At 42.8% G+C, this 17,568-nt stretch overlaps 1 long non-coding RNA gene across 1 annotated transcript; it reads right to left on the reverse strand.

Moving 5' to 3' along the window:
* Positions 1–2,288: 2,288 nt before the first annotated feature.
* LOC123382483 lies at positions 2,289–17,304 on the reverse strand. The gene is made up of 2 exons (XR_006590906.1): positions 16,572–17,304; positions 2,289–4,606 (listed from the first exon to the last, which is right to left on the reverse strand). It is a non-coding gene; the product is annotated as an uncharacterized LOC123382483 (long non-coding RNA).
* Between the last annotated feature and the right edge of the window lie 264 nt (positions 17,305–17,568).

A 17,568-nucleotide genomic window follows, 5' to 3' on the forward strand; every position in this document is an offset into this window, starting at 1 on the left:
CTTTCCTTGGTGTCTGGGTGGCTCATTCGGTTAAGTGACTGATTCTTGGTTTCGGCTCAGATCGTGATCTCATGCTTTGTGAGTTCGAGCCCCACATTGGGCTCTGTGCTGTCAGTGTAGAGCCTGCTTGGGATATTCTCTCTCTCTCTCTCTCTCTCTCTCTCTCTCTCTCTCTCTCTCTCTCTCACAAAATAAATAAACGTTTTGTTTTAAAGAAACTTTAAAAATTTTAGGCTTTTCCAAGTTACGAAAGGAAATGTCTTTTTATCATACTGTGTCTGTGTGATAACCTATAGAAGGTATTTACTTAAACTAGTTCTTAGAATGTCTATTACCCATGAGAGAACTAGAAAAACCAAGCCAGAAAGGAGAAGGAGGGAAGAGAACTTAAAAGATTCACTCCTGTTTTACAGAGAAGTGTATGGATAGAATGAACAGTAGTGGGAAGAGTGAGTGTACTCCTGTTGTTTGTGGTGTTACTGACAGAGTCCTACTTGTTTTCTCTTTCTTTTTTTTTTTCAGAGTTTATTTTGAGACAGAGGGAGAGCAAGTAGGGGAGGGGCAGAGACCCACGCTGTCAGTGCAGAGCCTGACACGCGGGGCTTGAACTCACGAAGAGTGAGATCACAACTGGGGCTGAAACTGAGTTGGGCGCTTAACCAACTGAGCCATCCAGGCACCCACTGCTTATTTTCAAATAGCTTGGTTGGCATATAAGTAACATTGTGTATTTCAAGACATCGTGTGTTACGTTGAGTATGGAGTTACATATGTGCATGGCTGAGAAATAAAAACGAAAGCCGCAGTGGCTGAAGTCAGAGCTGGAATACCAGCATTCGTTGAATTCCTGAGGAGTAATACTGGAGAGTCTGTGACGTTACATCTCTCAACAGACTTACGTGAGAAAGTTTTTTCCTGGAAGAATTAATTGCTTACCGTATTGTTTCTCTGTGTGTAAGAACATAGACAACTATTCAGAAGGTCATATCTAAATATTCCTAAAATTCATTTCTCCATGCAACATCCTTATTGTACCGTTGATCATCCCTGTTAAATTTTCATTGGTTTGGAAATGATATGGCTGATGTTTGGAATTGTGCTGTTAGAATGTTCTACCAAAATAGCTCTGCTTCATGTACCAGCGAATGAATCATTCATTGAAGAGTCTAACAAGATTTGACTAATGTGAACTCTAGTCTGCATATTGGATCTGTTCCCGACTGTCAGGCCACGGTACTGACCCTCGAACTACGTGGATCTTTTTGGTTGATGTTAAATGACCCTTGAACTATGTGGATCTTTTCAGTTGATGTTAAATGTGGATCTTTTGTTAAGTCCGTGTTTTCACTTGAATAATTCAGGGGCAAATTTTGGATTGGTTTTAATCTGTGCCCTATATTAGTGCTTAGTGCAAGTCCTCTGTTTAGCCTGAGTTTTGTCTTGAATTGTTGATGATTATTTGACTTTAGTTATTCATGGGTTAGGAGAAATGCGGCAGAAATTTAGTCTTTATTTGAATAATGGATATTTGGAAGGCCAAATTGAGGATAAATTTAACTTGTACTTTTTTAAAATTAAAAAAAAAATTGAATTTTAACTACCTGAAATTTGGGCAGTTAATTTGTCTTTCAGATTTTTTACACCCAAGTTTTCCTAGCCACATTCTTAGTTTAGCCAGAGGGAATGTAGATTGGCTGGAATGTAGCACTGTAGAGGGAATTTATTTGTGTCACTGTTCACATAGTCAAATGTAAGTGATCTTAATATATTCATTTTTTGGGGGGCACCTGGGTGTCTCAATCGGTTGAGTGACTGACTTCAGCTCAGGTCATGATCTCCCTGTTGGTGAGTTTGAGCCTGGCATTGGACTATCTGCTGTCACTGCGGAGCCTGCTTTAGATTCTCTGTCCCCCACACCCCCCTCTCTGCACCTCCCCTGCTTGTATACACTCTCTCAAAAATAAACATTGAAAAAAATATATAAATATGTGTGTGTGTGTATATACACACACACACACACAGAATCATCCATACTATTTCCTTCCCCATTTGTGTAGATAATTCACTTAATTTCATTACTTATTTTTCTTGCTTCCATCTGGGTACTGACATTTATGGAAGTAATATGTGGGAGACTTTATTCTTGAAAAAGAAATGATGTTGGTTTACTACTTATGCTTATCTGAACAGTGTAAAGTTTTCCACATTAATATTTTAAACATACAAGTAATTCATAGGAAATACTTTGCAGCTCAGGTAAAATAGGCTGAGAAATTAAGGAGCTTTTGTTTTAAGCTTGATTCATTTATTTGTACCGAAGTAGCACATTCAGTGACACCCCATTTATCTGGTCATTTTCCAGAATAAGATGGAATTTTCCAGGTAACTGATCATAAATTAGTTTTCCAGGTAACTGAATCTTACACCTTCAAGGACTAAAATCTTCTAAATCTAACTGTTTTTGATGGAAATCTTTATAAAATAAGTTATACAGTTTCTACCTTCTTCTGCACATTTTCTTAATCAGAGGGTACTCAGTGTAATTTAATCTCTTTTTCTGATGACTCAGGACCACTACCTTGACATGAAATAGCTGAGCGTTACGCCTCCTTTTGAATTTTTTTTCCTCCTTGGATTGGTAATAAGCTGTTGTTTCCCTGGCTGTTGTATGTGTCTCTGATAATTCCTCCTGCACCCTTTATGATTTTGCTTTCTGTTCTCCATGGCTTGTGAAACCCAAGTTGTTAGGAATTCCTGCTGATGGAAAATCAGAACCCAGGAGGTTCAGAGTGAGGCCCAGGGAGGCATGTTGCCGTAGCGCCGTTCTCCTCCTTCCGCGTCGGGCGTCCACGTTGCCCCGGATTGGTCTGGATAAAGCTCTGTTCTGAAAGCTTGGTGGCTGAGAGGTCACTGACTCACGGTATGTGATGTCCTAGCCGGTACCTTCACCGTTCCCCCACAGGTGAGTAAACAGAACCTTAAGAGAGCATTCGGGGAATCACCCTGGTTTAACAGACCAAGTCATGTCAGTGTTGAGGGTTTGAGACTCAGTCTCCTGTCTCCAAGCCCGGTGCTTTTGCACTGTGACTGAGGTGCTAACTGCAGCTGCTGATCAAGAGTGCGGTCGTCTGTCTCGGTGGATAAAAGACTGTTCTTTCTCGATGGGTCTTTTGTTGTTCACCCTCCTACCTAGACTGGAGAGCCAGAGAATGGTCCTGATGTTCTCCACAGTCTCCGTTCAGTTTTGCCTGGTTTACAACCTAAAGAGTTCTACAAGCTTCCCTCTACATCTCTGTTACATGGTCCCGGTTTAATCCCTTGTCGTCTCTTGCCATTTTTCCTTCTTTGTTCTGTCTGCTCCCTGCCTCTGGAGTCGTCCTCAAAGGCACCATCCACTTGGCAAATGTAAGCACTCAGGAAATGGAGAAAATACGGGGCTGAAGAGGGAGACAGAGATGGGGAGACTGTAACAAACACGGGCACCCGAGGCCTAGAGAATGCATAGCAGTTGGTAGAAAAATAAAAACACCCAAATACAGGTGGAAAATAGTCGAATTATGCACGTAGAAGTGTGAAAGGAAATGCTTCTGGTGTCACAGCCAGCCCAAACCATGTGACAAAGATAGAGGATGACACAGTGAAAATCCCGAATGTGTATGGTGTATAACAGCCAGTGCTCTCTTATCACCTCCTTGAAGATTAATGTTGGTGCTGATCAGACTCTGATGAGAATTCCATTTCCAAGTACAGACAGGGCTGAAGGCTGTGAAGTCTACTGCGTAAACTGAAAGTTGAATAAGAAGACCCACTTGTGGAGATTTACGGAAGCAGAGTTAGTGTGACTTGAAAAGGAGAGGTTAAGGGAGAGCTTGCGTGTGACTTCAGCCTGCAAGTGGTATTGTTCCGAAGGTGGTGTCAGAATAAATTCTGTATGTTCTCCGGGCAGCAAGGGGTCACATTTTAAGTGCTTTTGTTTTTATCAGTGTAGTGCCTGTACTCTATAAGGGAAGCCAGTCGGCACCGTGAGGTTAGGATGAAAAATAGCAGTGCCAGGTCATCTGCTTATCCCGGAATGTGGAAGCTCACGTCCTGGGAGGTCTTTGGTATTCCTTCATTGATAGTTGCTTTCTCCCTTTCTGTCCTTTCGTCTTTTTATTTTATTTTTTAATTTTTTTTCTGATAACCACATTTTTATTTAATATACGTTGTGTACATTTTCCCATTTCACTCCATATTCTTTGACAACAGTTTTCCTTTTGTCTTTTGGAAGTAGGCTTCATGCCCAGCGTGGAGCCTGACACATAGCCCCACACGGGGCTTGAAGTCCAGATCCTGAGCTCGAACCGGAGCTGAGACCCAGAGTCCGCTGTGCTTAACCTTCTGGGCCTCTTAGGCGCCCCTCCCTGTTTGTCTTTTATGTTTTCAGAGCTCAGAGCTCTTGCTAGTTTCTTGTTGGGCTTGCTGGGGCCGGTCCTCCTCTTATAACCTGGTTTTCTCTCCTGTTGTCTGTCTCTTTGGCTTCCCCTGTTCGGTGTTTCACAATGTTTCTTTCTTAGCTCTTGGAGGATATTTTCTTCCTCTTTCTTCATTGCCGCCTCTTGCATCTCTTTTTTAATGGAGGCAAAATTGGGATATAAGTTTCAAGTTTGATTGTAAAGCAACATCGGTATGCACTACAAAGTGATCACTCTGAAAAGTCTGGTTTTTATCTGTGGCCGTACACTTGACCGCCTTCACCCATTTCGTCCCCCCACCCCCCCACCCCCCTAACCCCCTTACCCTCTAGGAACAGTCAATCTCTTCTCCGTACCTGTGAATTTGTTTTTCTGTTGCTTTGCTTTGTTTTTTTAGAGCCTACATGTATGAGTGAAATCATACGGTATTTTCTCCATCTGACTGACTTTGTTCAGTGTGATACCCTCAAGGCCCATCCACGTTGTGGCACGTCTCCTCATGCTACTGCTGGCCACTTGTGGTTGAGAACTCCTCCTAAGTGATACTTGGTTACTGTGACCCTTAATGAGGATAAGATCTTAGAATGGGTCATTTTCTACATTCCGAATACTTAGTGTTGAGAAATTATTTCATGTAAAATAATTAAAATGTTTTAAACCAGTGTAAAAGAATAGGCAGGTATCACTAAGCAAGCCCATCGTTTTCGTAGAAGGGGCAGTGATAGATGTTTTCCCCAAACCACTGTTCTAACAGATGCTCAGGGTCTTGTAAAGTGACAAAAATGCATTTAGCCTTATTGTTTAATAAAATGGACCAATTTATTTCAGAACTGTCGAAGCTAATAAAATTAAAAAGTTTGGACATTAATTTTCATTAGTATGATTATGTTAAGTGGGGAAGTTCTTATATTGCGTTAAAACTGTGGTGGGCTAGAAGGAGTCCCCTTGTTTATTTGTTGGTTTAATTTAATAGTAAAATGTACATTATTATAATTATATACAGGGTTGAAAGGTGCATTTATAAACTGAAGACTTTCCTTGTTAATTTTAACAACATTTGATTCCCTGATATTCTGTGGCTACTGTGTGGGAAGAAAGCTGGCCTGAGAACCAAGAGGATTGTTTCCAGGTTGAGTTGTACTACACACGTAGCTGTTTAATATTCCCTTATTACTTGACAAAATATGTCTATAGAAGTCTTTGGTTTTGAAGTAATACACATATAATTAACTAATGGAAATGATCTGTGTGTGTGTGTGTGTGTGTGTGTGTGTGTGTGTGTGTGTGTATGATGATGGGGAAAGCTCAGACATTCTCAAACTGTATAAAATGAAAAATGAAAGTCTTCCCTCCCACCCCCACTGAAAACAAAACAGAGTAACAGCAAACAGAAGTCTACGGTGACAGAGCTCATCGTTGCTAACGTTTCCTGTTCGTCTTTGCAGAAAGTTTTCATGCCTGTGTCAGTACATACACATAAATCACAACACATGTACTGTTTAGCACCTTACTTTTTCCCCCTTATGCTTGGAAATGGCTTTCTGTACACATATTGGTGAACTGTTTTCTTCCTTTTTATTTATTTAAATTCAAGTTAGTTAATATACAGTGTAGTCTTGGCTTCAGGAATAGAACCTAGTGACTCATCTCCTTCATATGACACCCAGTGCTCATCCCAGAAGGTGCCCTCCTTGATGCCCCTTGCCCATTTAGCCCCTTCCAACCGGTGCCCCTCCGGCAACCCTCAGTTTGTTCTCTGTATTTAAGAGTCTCTTATGTTTGCCTTCTTCTCTGTGTTTATCTTATTTTTCCTTCCCTTTCCCTGTGTTCCTCTGTTTTGTTTCTTAAATTGCACATATGAATGAAATCATATATTTGTCTTTCCCTGACTTCGCTAAGCCTAATACCTTATAGTTCCATCCATGTTGTTGCAAATGGTTAAGATTTTTTTTTTTTTAAATCACCGAGTGGTATTGCTTTGTATATGTATACCACATCATCTTTATCCATTTGTCAGTTGATGGACATTTGGGCTCTTCCCCTAATTTGGCTGTTGTTGATAGTGCTATGTGCCCCTTCAAATCAGCATTTGTATCCTTTCAATAGATACTAGTGCGTTTGCTGGGTTGTAGGATAGTTCTATTTTTAATTTTCTGAAGAACCGCCATACTCTATTCCAGATTCGCTGAACCGCTAAACATATTTATTTCTAACTAATATCTGACAGCTATAATTTATACAATTTTTAAAAGTTTTTATTATTTAGAGATAGAGCAAGTGTGGGGGAGGGAGGTGGGGCAGAGAGAGAGGGAATCCCAAGCACTAACCGTGCAGATCCTGACTCAGGGCTCAATCTCACGAACCATGATATCATGACCTGAGCTGAAATCAAGAGTCAGACGCTTAACTTGACTGAGCCACCCAGGCACCCCTAATTCACAAATTAATAAGAAATTTAATTTTTAGTTCTTCATTTCTTAATTCTTAGTGTTCCCCCTGCATGTTTGGGTTATGTTAGCAGAATGATTTTTAAAAATCTGTGCAAAGAAAATGTCCGAAAGTAATAAGTAAAGCGAATGTTAACAATGCATATATTGAGTGGTGAATTTGAAGTGAGTTTTTTCCTTTCTTTATGCTTTAAGATATATTTCATATTTTTAAGAATTGACATTGTATTGTGGAAATCCATTTTAATAAAAAGTACTGTGCTATTATGAAGTAATTATCAATCAGCTGTTGTTTAGTTGAATTATAAAACCATATTCTTGATTGACTATTAAATCACACCTCATGAAAAATATTGTTTTTTTCCCAGCCTCTTTATTTTTTAATTGAAATATAATTTATGTATAATAAAAGAGATTTTTACAGTACCCTTTGATGAGTGTTTTTACCCACTGTACTTAAGATACAAAACATTCCAATAATCTGTAAAAGTCCCTCAAATCCTTTTTATTTTTTATTTTTTATTTATTTTTTTATTTTATTTTTGGGACAGAGAGAGACAGAGCATGGACGGGGGAGGGGCAGAGAGAGAGGGAGACACAGAATCGGAAACAGGCTTCAGGCTCCGAGCCATCAGCCCAGAGCCTGACACGGGGCTCGAACTCACGGACCGCGAGATCGTGACCTGGCTGAAGTAGGACGCTTAACCGACTGCGCCACCCAGGCGCCCCCCTCAAATCCTTTTTAAATAAACGCCTCCCTTCCACCCAGGCCACTGCTAACCTGATACTGATGATATGCACTCATTTTTGTTTTGTTTTGAGCATCATATGGATGGGACTGCGCTCTGGGTACTCTTTTCTGTCTGTTTCATTCAACGGCATATCAGTATTTATGTGTCTTCGTCACTACTCTAAAAACGCTTTCTATTCATCTTCATGTTTAAATAACTGGATCAGTGGTGTGGCCAGGAGGTGCCAGAACCAGAGCGTGGTCTGAGGTCTCTGTGAGCCGGAGCTCTTTCGCTGACTCTGTACCTGTTGCTTTCCTAGCGCTTCTGATAGGGAACAAGGTCAGAGAGCCTCCGCTTGTGAATGATGTACCTTGAATGTGATGCTGAGGAACTCAGTGGTGAGGAGTTCTCCACAACAGCACTGTGATTGATGCTTTGGGATTGAAAAGTGCAACAGACTGCAAGTTTGTTACCAGAAACAGACAAATTCCCCGTTTCCTGTAGCAAGTATTCATTAAGTCGCTACTGTGAATCAGACACTGAGCCATTTGCTGCCGGAGCTCTGGCTGTGGGGTGGTCTGACTGGACCTTTGAGTCAGGGAACTTGGTTTGAGATGTTGTCATTTTTAAGTGTTCCTCCCTTGAGCAGGCCAGTTTCCCTGAAGAAGATTCTATCTCTGTCCTGTCTAGAGGGTGGAAGCTGGGCTTCCAGCATCCAAGAGCTTGAGTTGGGGTATGTTGGCATAAGTTCAGAGAGTCTCCCTCTTTCCAGGAAGGTACCCAGACGCTGCTCATCCAGAGTTAGTTCTCTGAGTCCAGGTGCCCTTGTGTTGTCCTCTCTTAGTGCTCGTCCTGCTGGCAGAGGGCAGGCACTGGTTGTGCACAGTGGAGAAGGACATCCAGGCGTGGGGGCGGGGGAGGGGGCAGTTTAAGAGCCTCTCAGGTTCTGCTCCTTACTTCCTCCTTCTCCTTCCTTCCTCGCGTAGGTCAGGCCCCCTGAGAACCTCTGGGGATCTTACACTAGTGTCCCCTTTGCTAATTTTGGATTCAGGTGTAGCGTTTTCTACCAATCCGTCTTGTTCTCTGCTGTGTTCCCTTCACCTTTAATTGGAAATCCATTCCCGGTTGTTCCAGTGATGTTTCAGAAGAGAAGTAAACACACACTTCCGTTCTGTTGTCTTTATGTTGGAAGTCCTGCTTGTTAGTTTGTTAAATTGTCCTAGGAATAGAGGTCTCTTTGTTAATTTTGTCTCTTAATGCCGAGACCAGTTCGTAAGTGGTGAATTTCCGTATTTATGAAGATCCATGTAATTTTGACTCCAAGCATCTTCCTGTTACTCTGTCAGCAACGTATCCTTCTTCATTCTTAAGGCGCATCCCCCTTACCTGGGAAGGAAGGTGGTGCCAGATTGTGAAGTACCTTGGGTGTCACCAAGGTACCTTTCATGTGGGAATTGATGAGGTCCCCAAGCTCCCCTCGTATCTGCCAGCCCAGGGTTTCCTGTGGTGGGTTTGGGACATAGGAATTTAAGACACTCCTCACCCCACAATGGCATGAACTTCGAGTGACGGCCTAAATAATTTAGGGGAAATTTAGGAGAAATTGAGAGGGAATTGTTATGGTAGTTGGATAATGTTTTAAGGAACCAGAGAGGAAAAAAGAAACCCCAAAGCCCAAACACATGTGTACTGCTGTCACGATTTTATGGTTGCAGGCGCCGGGATGCACAGGGGTCTCTTCGAGGGGTCTCCTCTTGCTGCCCTCCTTTTCCTGTTTGTGTCCATTCTCCCCATTTGGCATCATCTCCCTTCTGCCTTTTCAACCCGGTCACTAACTGGCGTGGCTCAGCTGGTAAGAAATGGCTTCTGGTTTTGCTGTTTCTGTGTTGAAAACTCCCACCACCATTAGGGGAAGAAGACGACCCACGGGAGAGGTTTTCCACTCGTTCCCTCCTCTTCGCTCATGGCACCTAGTTCCCAGGCTGCTTATTTTTCTTTCCACGGGTAGGGCTTGTTGGGGAGCCGGTAGCTAGGGCATCCTCCTCGACACTGGAGCATGGCCGGAGAGACCACCGAGTTGGTGCTTTGTGTTTAGCATTTCCTTCAGAGACTTGGTATATGCCTGGTGCGAACACTGTTTGTTCTCATATCACTGTTAAATCCCATATTTCTATGAGATTTACAGGGAAAGTGACAGAGGAGCCATGGGTCCTTGCCCTTGCCACCTGCAGGGCCCAGGAGGGAGCTTCTGGCAGGAGTTTTAAGCCGGACAGGCTGAGTTTTTGCTGGCATCAGTGTCCATGTGAGAGGTCCTTGTGGTCTGGAGACTGGTGGGTTGGAGCTCAGCAGAGACGAAGTACTTGCCTGGCTCCCTACCCTGAATTGCAGGCTCTTCGGGAGCAGCACCACATCTCATTTGTCTTTGCCACTCATATGTCACAAGTGGCACAATCATGGAATGTATGGGTGCTCAATAAACAATTACAGACTGATTAAATGAGGCACTTACCACCATGGTGATCATCCACACCGAGGTGAGTCATGGGCATGAGCGAGGTTATAGAAATTATTGGGTACATTGCCATGGCCAGGCTTGTCAGCTCAGGGCATGTGGGATCCACACAAATGAGTGAAGAGTGCCCACTTCAGGGTGGCAAGCTGCTTCTGGTGCGTGGCTCAGAGTCAGGATAGACCGGGCTGGCCCGAGAGCGCAAACCTTATCTGATGGGGCAGCTGCTGTCCAGCCACAGCCAGTAGACCCGGTGACAGAGCCCCCAGTTGTTCAGATTTAAGCAAAACTCTAAACGGTAACGTGAAATATCCTGATTTTAAAATTCACATTTGTAGTACTTTGAGGAAACAGTAAAACATGTGTGGGTCAGATTTGGGGCGGTCCTTCACATTGTGGCTTCTCGAAAACCAAACAGGAGGAGGACCGGACTGGTGGGAACCTGCATATGAGGGGCAGTTGGGAGAAAGAGTCCCTTCACAGGCTTGACAAAGAGCAATTAAAGAGCTAGAGGGGAGCAGTAAACTTGAATCAAAAGGAGGAAAGACTTTCAGGAAATCTGGGGAAGGATGATGGAGATTGCTCTGATGTATGTGTGGTGTGGAGACATCACATAATCAGAGAACACAGTGAATCCGTTGTGAATACAGAGAGAATTCATTATTAGCATTAAGCACTGGTTCTGGCCTGGCCTAAATACCCAGGCCTAGACCGCGACTTAGACATCAATGGAATCAAACTTATTTTTAAAGTTATTTCCTTAAAGCTTTGGCAAAAAAGGACCCAAGTTCATATAAATTAATTTGACATTTGAAAACCATTATTCATGCATCTGTAATATAATACCTTAAAGGCATATTTAAAATATTTCAAGGAATTTACATGAAAGTGTCAAGGAAACCACTCTTTTTATATCTTCACCATGAAAGGATGGGCCTTCATCTGGTCTGTCTGGTGAGAATTATGACAGGAGATCCTAATCCAGGAGGCTTTATTTTATTGGAGGGAAGCCCAGTTAAAGTCCCAGTATTAATTTTCTGTCATGTTATCTACCAAAGAACACATTTCCGAAATCTCTCAAACATTTGGCACAATTATTTCTATTTGCTAAACTTGATCAATGTTTTTCAAGTGACATATGCATTTCAAGTCAAAACTGAACAAGGTATATCCTTGAGTATAAAGCATATATCCTATCTCATATATTGGACTAATAAAAGAGATTTTCGTTTTTATTTGTTGAAGTAAAAAGTTTGTAATTAATTGTAAATTAATCATTGCTTCCTGCAAGTTAGAAATTGTCTGGGTGGACAAACAAAACCCATTTGCCAAGTTCCTTCCATGTGCTTTCCTATGCCCAAGGCTGCGTGGGTGTTCCTTACGTGTACTTTGGTACGCTCAAAGCTACATAGGTTGATTCACTGTTATCATTGTGTTGCAGTAGGTATTAGTGGGTATAATCTATACCACATGCTGGTCATTCTGTGCCTCCCTGTCTTTTCTCATGTGTCTGCCTTGGCCCAGGAACGTCCCACCTACTCCCAGTCCCTTTTGCTTCTAATCTTTCCAGTGAACTCCTCTTTACTCCTCAAGGATACTTGGAAATGTCAGTACTGCTAGAATTCTCCTTAACACCCCCTTATTGTTACTCCTATAACCCTTGGTATGAGCCCTGGATAAAGACAGCACTTACCAAATAACATTTTTGGGTTTTTTTTTTTTTTCTCGGTAAGACTGCAAGCTTCCTTAAGTGTGTGTCATTAATTTTTGCATCGCGGCATGGATCTGACATAGGGGAGCTTTTCAACAAAAGATTGTTGACATAGATTGGATCTGTTCATTAGGACAGACAGATACCACTCCGGTGTGAGACTCAGGAAAATAAACTATTAACCCAATGTGTTATTAGCCATTTAGGTTAACAATCTGATGAACTAAATGTTCTTATATTGTTACTATATCATTCAAACAAAGGAATAAAAAATAATCTTTAGGGGAATAAGGGCTAGGTAGATACTTAAGCCTTCATAAACTAAAAATCCAACACTAACTTATAGTTTGAGATATATTTCACATTGATTTAAAAACTTAATTGATGGATAAGTAGTCAGGGACAATGCCAGCCTCGAGAAATTTCTTTCAGAGTGAGAGTTTTTTTTAAATAATCTGTGATAAATTTCTATTATGTCAAAGCCTGATATTACATAGTTTACACCTTCCTTGAGTAAAACCATCATGCAGAAATCTACTGACTGTGGAAGTCTCACAGAAAACAACTTGGATCATTATTTTTCTCCCAAGAAGAATGTTGAAAGGGTGATCGAGTATATCACACAGATCCTGTTCACCCTCTGCTTTGTAGAGATCATGAGTATGGCCCTACTTTGTGCAGGCCTGTGTGTCCAGCATGGCCCTTGCTCCTGTTCCAGGGCAGAACACTGGGTCTGTAGGAGAGAAGGACTCAGTGCATAGGGACTGTGATGGGAAACACTTAAGGCTTAAGTATGCCCAGTTCATGCTGCCAGGCCTGGCATATGGTAGGTTGGCATTTCACGAGTATCTTTGCTCTATTGCTTTATTAAAGTCGCACTGATATTGTAGTCAATACAACTATCAGAAACTTTAAAATAGAAGCTATTTTCATCTATAAAAACACCTTGCGGTAGCTTTCAGCTGTGTGATATTATTGTTTCTCTTTAAACCTCTCTTGGAAGGTATGTGGTAGGCTTGGTGGGTTTTTGTTGTTGTTTTATTACTGAAGAAGTGTAGTTGACATACAATGTTATGTTAGTTATCAACAACATGTTGATTTGACATTTCTGTACGTTAATGCTCACCATGATAAGTGTAGTCACAATCTGTCGCCTTACAGCATGATTACAGTCTCATTGACTATGTTCCTTATGCTGTACGTTTCATACCCGTGACTCAGTTGTTTTATACTGGAAGTTTGTACCTCTCCATCCCTGTTCCCTGTTTCACTCATTGCCTTCTCTCCCGGCAATCACCAGTTGGTTCGCTGTATTTAAGAGGCTCTTTTATTCTTTGTTTGCCAGAAGTACCTTCAGAGAAGGCGTAGAGCTCTAACAGGGGCCTTTTTTTTTTTTTAATATTTTTTTTTCAACGTTTATTTATTTTTGGGACAGAGAGAGACAGAGCATGAACGGGGGAGGGGCAGAGAGAGAGGGAGACACAGCATCGGAAACAGGCTCCAGGCTCTGAGCCATCAGCCCCAGAGCCTGACACGGGACTCGAACTCACGGACCGCGAGATTGTGACCTGGCTGAAGTCGGACGCTTAACCGACTGCGCCACCCAGGCGCCCCATAACAGGGGCCTTTTTAAAGAGTAAATGGAGAAATGAGAAAAAAACATCAACGACAAAGGAAGACTTCTAGGAAGGAAAGTGAAAGGTTTTATCCTTGCCCCAGAAACTCCCCCCGAACAGGGACCAGAAATAAGGGGAGGGCCAGCATCCTCCAACCTTTCAGTGCTTGTCGTCTTCTCTGGGGCCTGGAGCCTCCTTTGGGGGAGACCAGCCCGGGTGAGTTTGTATTTGTTGTTGCTCTTTTCATCCTCAGGTCTGGGACAAGCTTGGAAGTCGTGTCCTATTTGTGTTTCAAGTTTCCTGCCAACATGTGTTGAGCTATGTCTCCAAGGTAACTGAGGTTATTCCTCGTTTTAATTTAATTTTTAAAAATTGAGAAAGTAACGTTTCTACCCCTAGCAAGAAAAATGGAGATCTCGCCTAGAGGGGTTGTCACCGAGGGGGCATTTGTGATAGGTTTTGGCGTTTTGAAGAAGTAGGTCCCCTTCTCCTCGGCCTCCCTGGTTTTCTCTATGCATTTAATTTATGTTTTATGAACAGTCATTATCTGTTGTGGTTGCGAAGGTAAAGCCACAAGGCCAGACCCCCACCCTGTTGGGCAGCCATCCTGACAAGGCAGGATGGGCTGGGCAGGTCAGGCAGGTGGTGACCTCCCCTTCCCATGGTCTGCACTTGAGGAGCAGTATCCTTTCAGGAGCCACATCTAGTAGCAGATAATCCAGAGGGCACATAGCCGCACAAAGGCAGGTTGGGAGATCCGTAAGACGGCCATTCGCTTATTCTGGGAGAAACTTTGAAATGTCCTTCAGTATGTTTCTCAGGCTGTGTTATGTATGCTTACAGACATGGGCGGGAATTAAGAACTTCATTTTTATAATGCATTTCAAATCCTATTGATGTACATATGGCTTGTATTTCATTTTTGGATTATTCTGTACAAAAAGATCATCTTTCAGAGCATTTGATGAATGTTAGCTTTTAAATTACTTCAGAATATTCATTTATTGGTTACTGGACAGTAAAATCACCAGTAGCAGCATGAGTTTTATAAACTTTTTGTTTTTACCATCAAGAAGGACTTTATTTTTGAGAAATGATCACTCCTTTATTCACAGATTGTTACCGCCAAGTGTCTGTGCTCCTTTCAACTTGTTTCATTCTTTCCTCAACCATAACAATTGTATAGTTTTTGTATTTGAATTATTTTGCTCATAAATTATGTTATTCTTGGCTAAAGGCTTTTCTCTTTTAGTAAATGCTTTTGACTATCTGGCCTTTATAGCATCGATTTCATTTTTAAATGCCTACGGAGACATGTTTGACTGCTTATAAATTTTCTGGTACAGTTCTGTAAGAATCCCTCACTTCCAAGGACCATATGTATCCGTTTTAGTTTCCAACACTTTGTAACTGCCAGAATAATTTAAAACACGGGTTTTTTTTTGTTTGTTTTTTCCTTTGCAACTTAATGCAGAGCATTTTGTCAGCTGAGGCAGGGTAGGAAGTGGCACGGATGAAGCAGCATTCCACCTGTAGCACCTTCCAGAGCGGGGTGTCCCGAGACCGCTGCCTGGGAGTCTGAGGTGTTAAAATTCATATGTTTCATGCTTAGGCCACGCATCCATTGTGGGTGGGCAAGGGGGTTTCTGCTCAGTGCCGTCTGTCCTGGGCTAATGGAGGAGCTACCGCGTCAAATGCTGCTGATACCTGTCTGGGAGGAGGGGGGTGCAGCAGGTGTGTGGCTCCCGGGCCCCTAGGCTTCTGCCCCAGGGTGAGCCCTGTGGTTTTGTGTGCGTTTCATTGGCTGACGCGAGGTGACGTCACTTCCTGAGCAGGCGGGAAGCGCAGTTCCACTAAGGCCCCGAATGTTCTGTGGGCAGCAGGATTGCACCACACATCCGTAAATGTGGTTGTTTGTTTGTTTGCTTGTTTGCTTGTTTGTTTGCTAGAGATGTTTCCGCATTGTGCAGAATGAGAACAGCCACTGGTGTCAAAGCTGTTGGGAGGGGGAACAACTTAAACAGCAGAGAATTAATGAAGGGATTTGAAGCAAGTAGCTGGGCACCAAGTAAACAGTTGGGTGGAATTGCCAGATGGCCTAGTGGTAAGGATCAATTTTAGCTGAACTCGCCTGAGGATCTGGGGGAAGAAAAGGTGGACGTGGGCGGATGCCAGCAAGGTGGGGCTTCCTCATGGCTGTTGCCTGCTGGAACTCTCCGTGAGTCCTCTTCCTTCAAGGCTTAATTCAAATATTAGTGAATTGGCCGTGGTTTTTTTCCCATTCAAATGTGAACTCCTCAAGGACGAGGGGTCACTTTTGTGTCCTGTGTGCCTAGCACATACTCACAAGCGCCACCTGGTTATTCGGTGAGTGAATTAGAGCCAGCCTGCGGCCCTGTCCCCCCAGTGCCTGGGGCTGCAGCCCCTTTGCTGAGGCAACATTTCACAAGCTGGCGGGGGGGGGGGGTTGCTGGGTGCAGGGGGCAGCTGAAGCAAGATGGCATTTCTGAGCCCCCCGCCTGTGCCCTGCTCATTTTGGTGGGGCCGGTGCAAGTAGGAGTGGCCGTGACTAGTGCTGGAGAGCTGAGAAGCTCTTTGTGTTAATTTGTACTTGATAAGGGTTTTTTGTTCTGTATGTTTTTGTTTCGTTCTTTCCACCACTGAGTGTATCAGGATGAGGGAAACCTAAATTAGTATGATCTAGTTATTTAAAGAATTTAACAATTCTTGGTCTAGTCTTAACATATTTTTGTTCTTATGAAATTGCTGAACATAATTAGACAAACACTTTAACCTCAATCTTTGCAGTGTAAAACAGTGGTTCTCCCAACCAGAGAGTGTGTCAGAGTTGCCTGGAGCCTAGAGCGTTTGCCAAAACCCAGATTGAGGGATCCCGCTTCCAGAGCCTGGTCAGCAGGTCTGGGTGGGGACTGAGAATGCACATATCTTGCAAGTTCTCAGAAGGTGGGAGACTGCTGCCCCGGGGGACCACACTTGGACCAGCAGTGGTGTCGGGAAAGGCGCTGGAAATGAGATAAAAATGTATGTGTTTACAGCTCCATAATGCTACCAATAAATATTTGACTTTGTGTAAGTTACTCACCCCCCCTAGTTCTCTGTTTCTTTCCTGTGGAAAATGAAGGTCATGACTGTTGGAGCTCACATAGCATCAGTTGAGATGGTGTACGAGAACCATGGAAAAAAAAGAGTAAGGTTCTGTAAATGCATTGTCTTATGATAGCCTGTGTATTAGCCATGAATGGTTACTTTGTATTCATGTGTATTCAGGGTGCTGTGCAAGGGAGTGGAGGGCAGCATATGAAAAGGGAAAGAACAGCAAAAGTGTGGCGAAGGCCCAGCACCAAATATGTGAAGGGGACATGAAGAATTCAGGGAAGGAAAGGTAGCAGTGGGCTGCTCGGTGGCCTTTGCCCAAAATGTACTGTGTAAAGACCATCATTTCACAAAAAGCCCCTGGTTCTTCTGTGTTGTAGAACTGTCTAATTGCAGAGGTGGTGTCCTGAAACCTAGAAGTCTGTCATGTGAGTGCGTTTTGACTAGTCTTTCCTTATGTGGACTCATTCTTAGCTTACTTACCTTAGGGTTTTGTAAAATAAAAGTATAAAATTACTCATTTTGCCAGCATTTAAAACTCATGATCTCAGCAAGATAGACTTGTAAATCCAAATATCAGAAAGATATAAAAGGTCATTTTCTTAGTCCTTATAGGCTACTATAGACCATATTATTGTCTATAAAGAACAGACATTTACTTATCTATCACAGTTCTGGAGGCTGGGAAGTCCAAGATCAAAGCACTGGCAGATTTGGTGTCTGGTGAGGGTCCCTTTCTGGTTGAGGGACAGTCATCTTTTTACTGTGACCTCACAGGGTGAAAGGGGCAAGGGAGTTCTCGGATGGGCCTTCCCTCTTATGACCTAAACACCCTCCGAAGCCCCAACCTCCTAGAGGGGAGTAGTTTTCAATATATGCGTTTTGGGGGGGTGGCTCCTTCTGATCGAACCAAATGAGTTGAGGAAAATCTCTGAGTGTCTTGATTTAAAAATATAGTGTATATAGAGTTGATAGTTGACCAGCAC

The sequence above is a fragment of the Felis catus genome, chromosome E3, assembly GCF_018350175.1.
Source record: "Felis catus isolate Fca126 chromosome E3, F.catus_Fca126_mat1.0, whole genome shotgun sequence".
Taxonomy (NCBI): Eukaryota; Metazoa; Chordata; class Mammalia; order Carnivora; family Felidae; genus Felis; species Felis catus.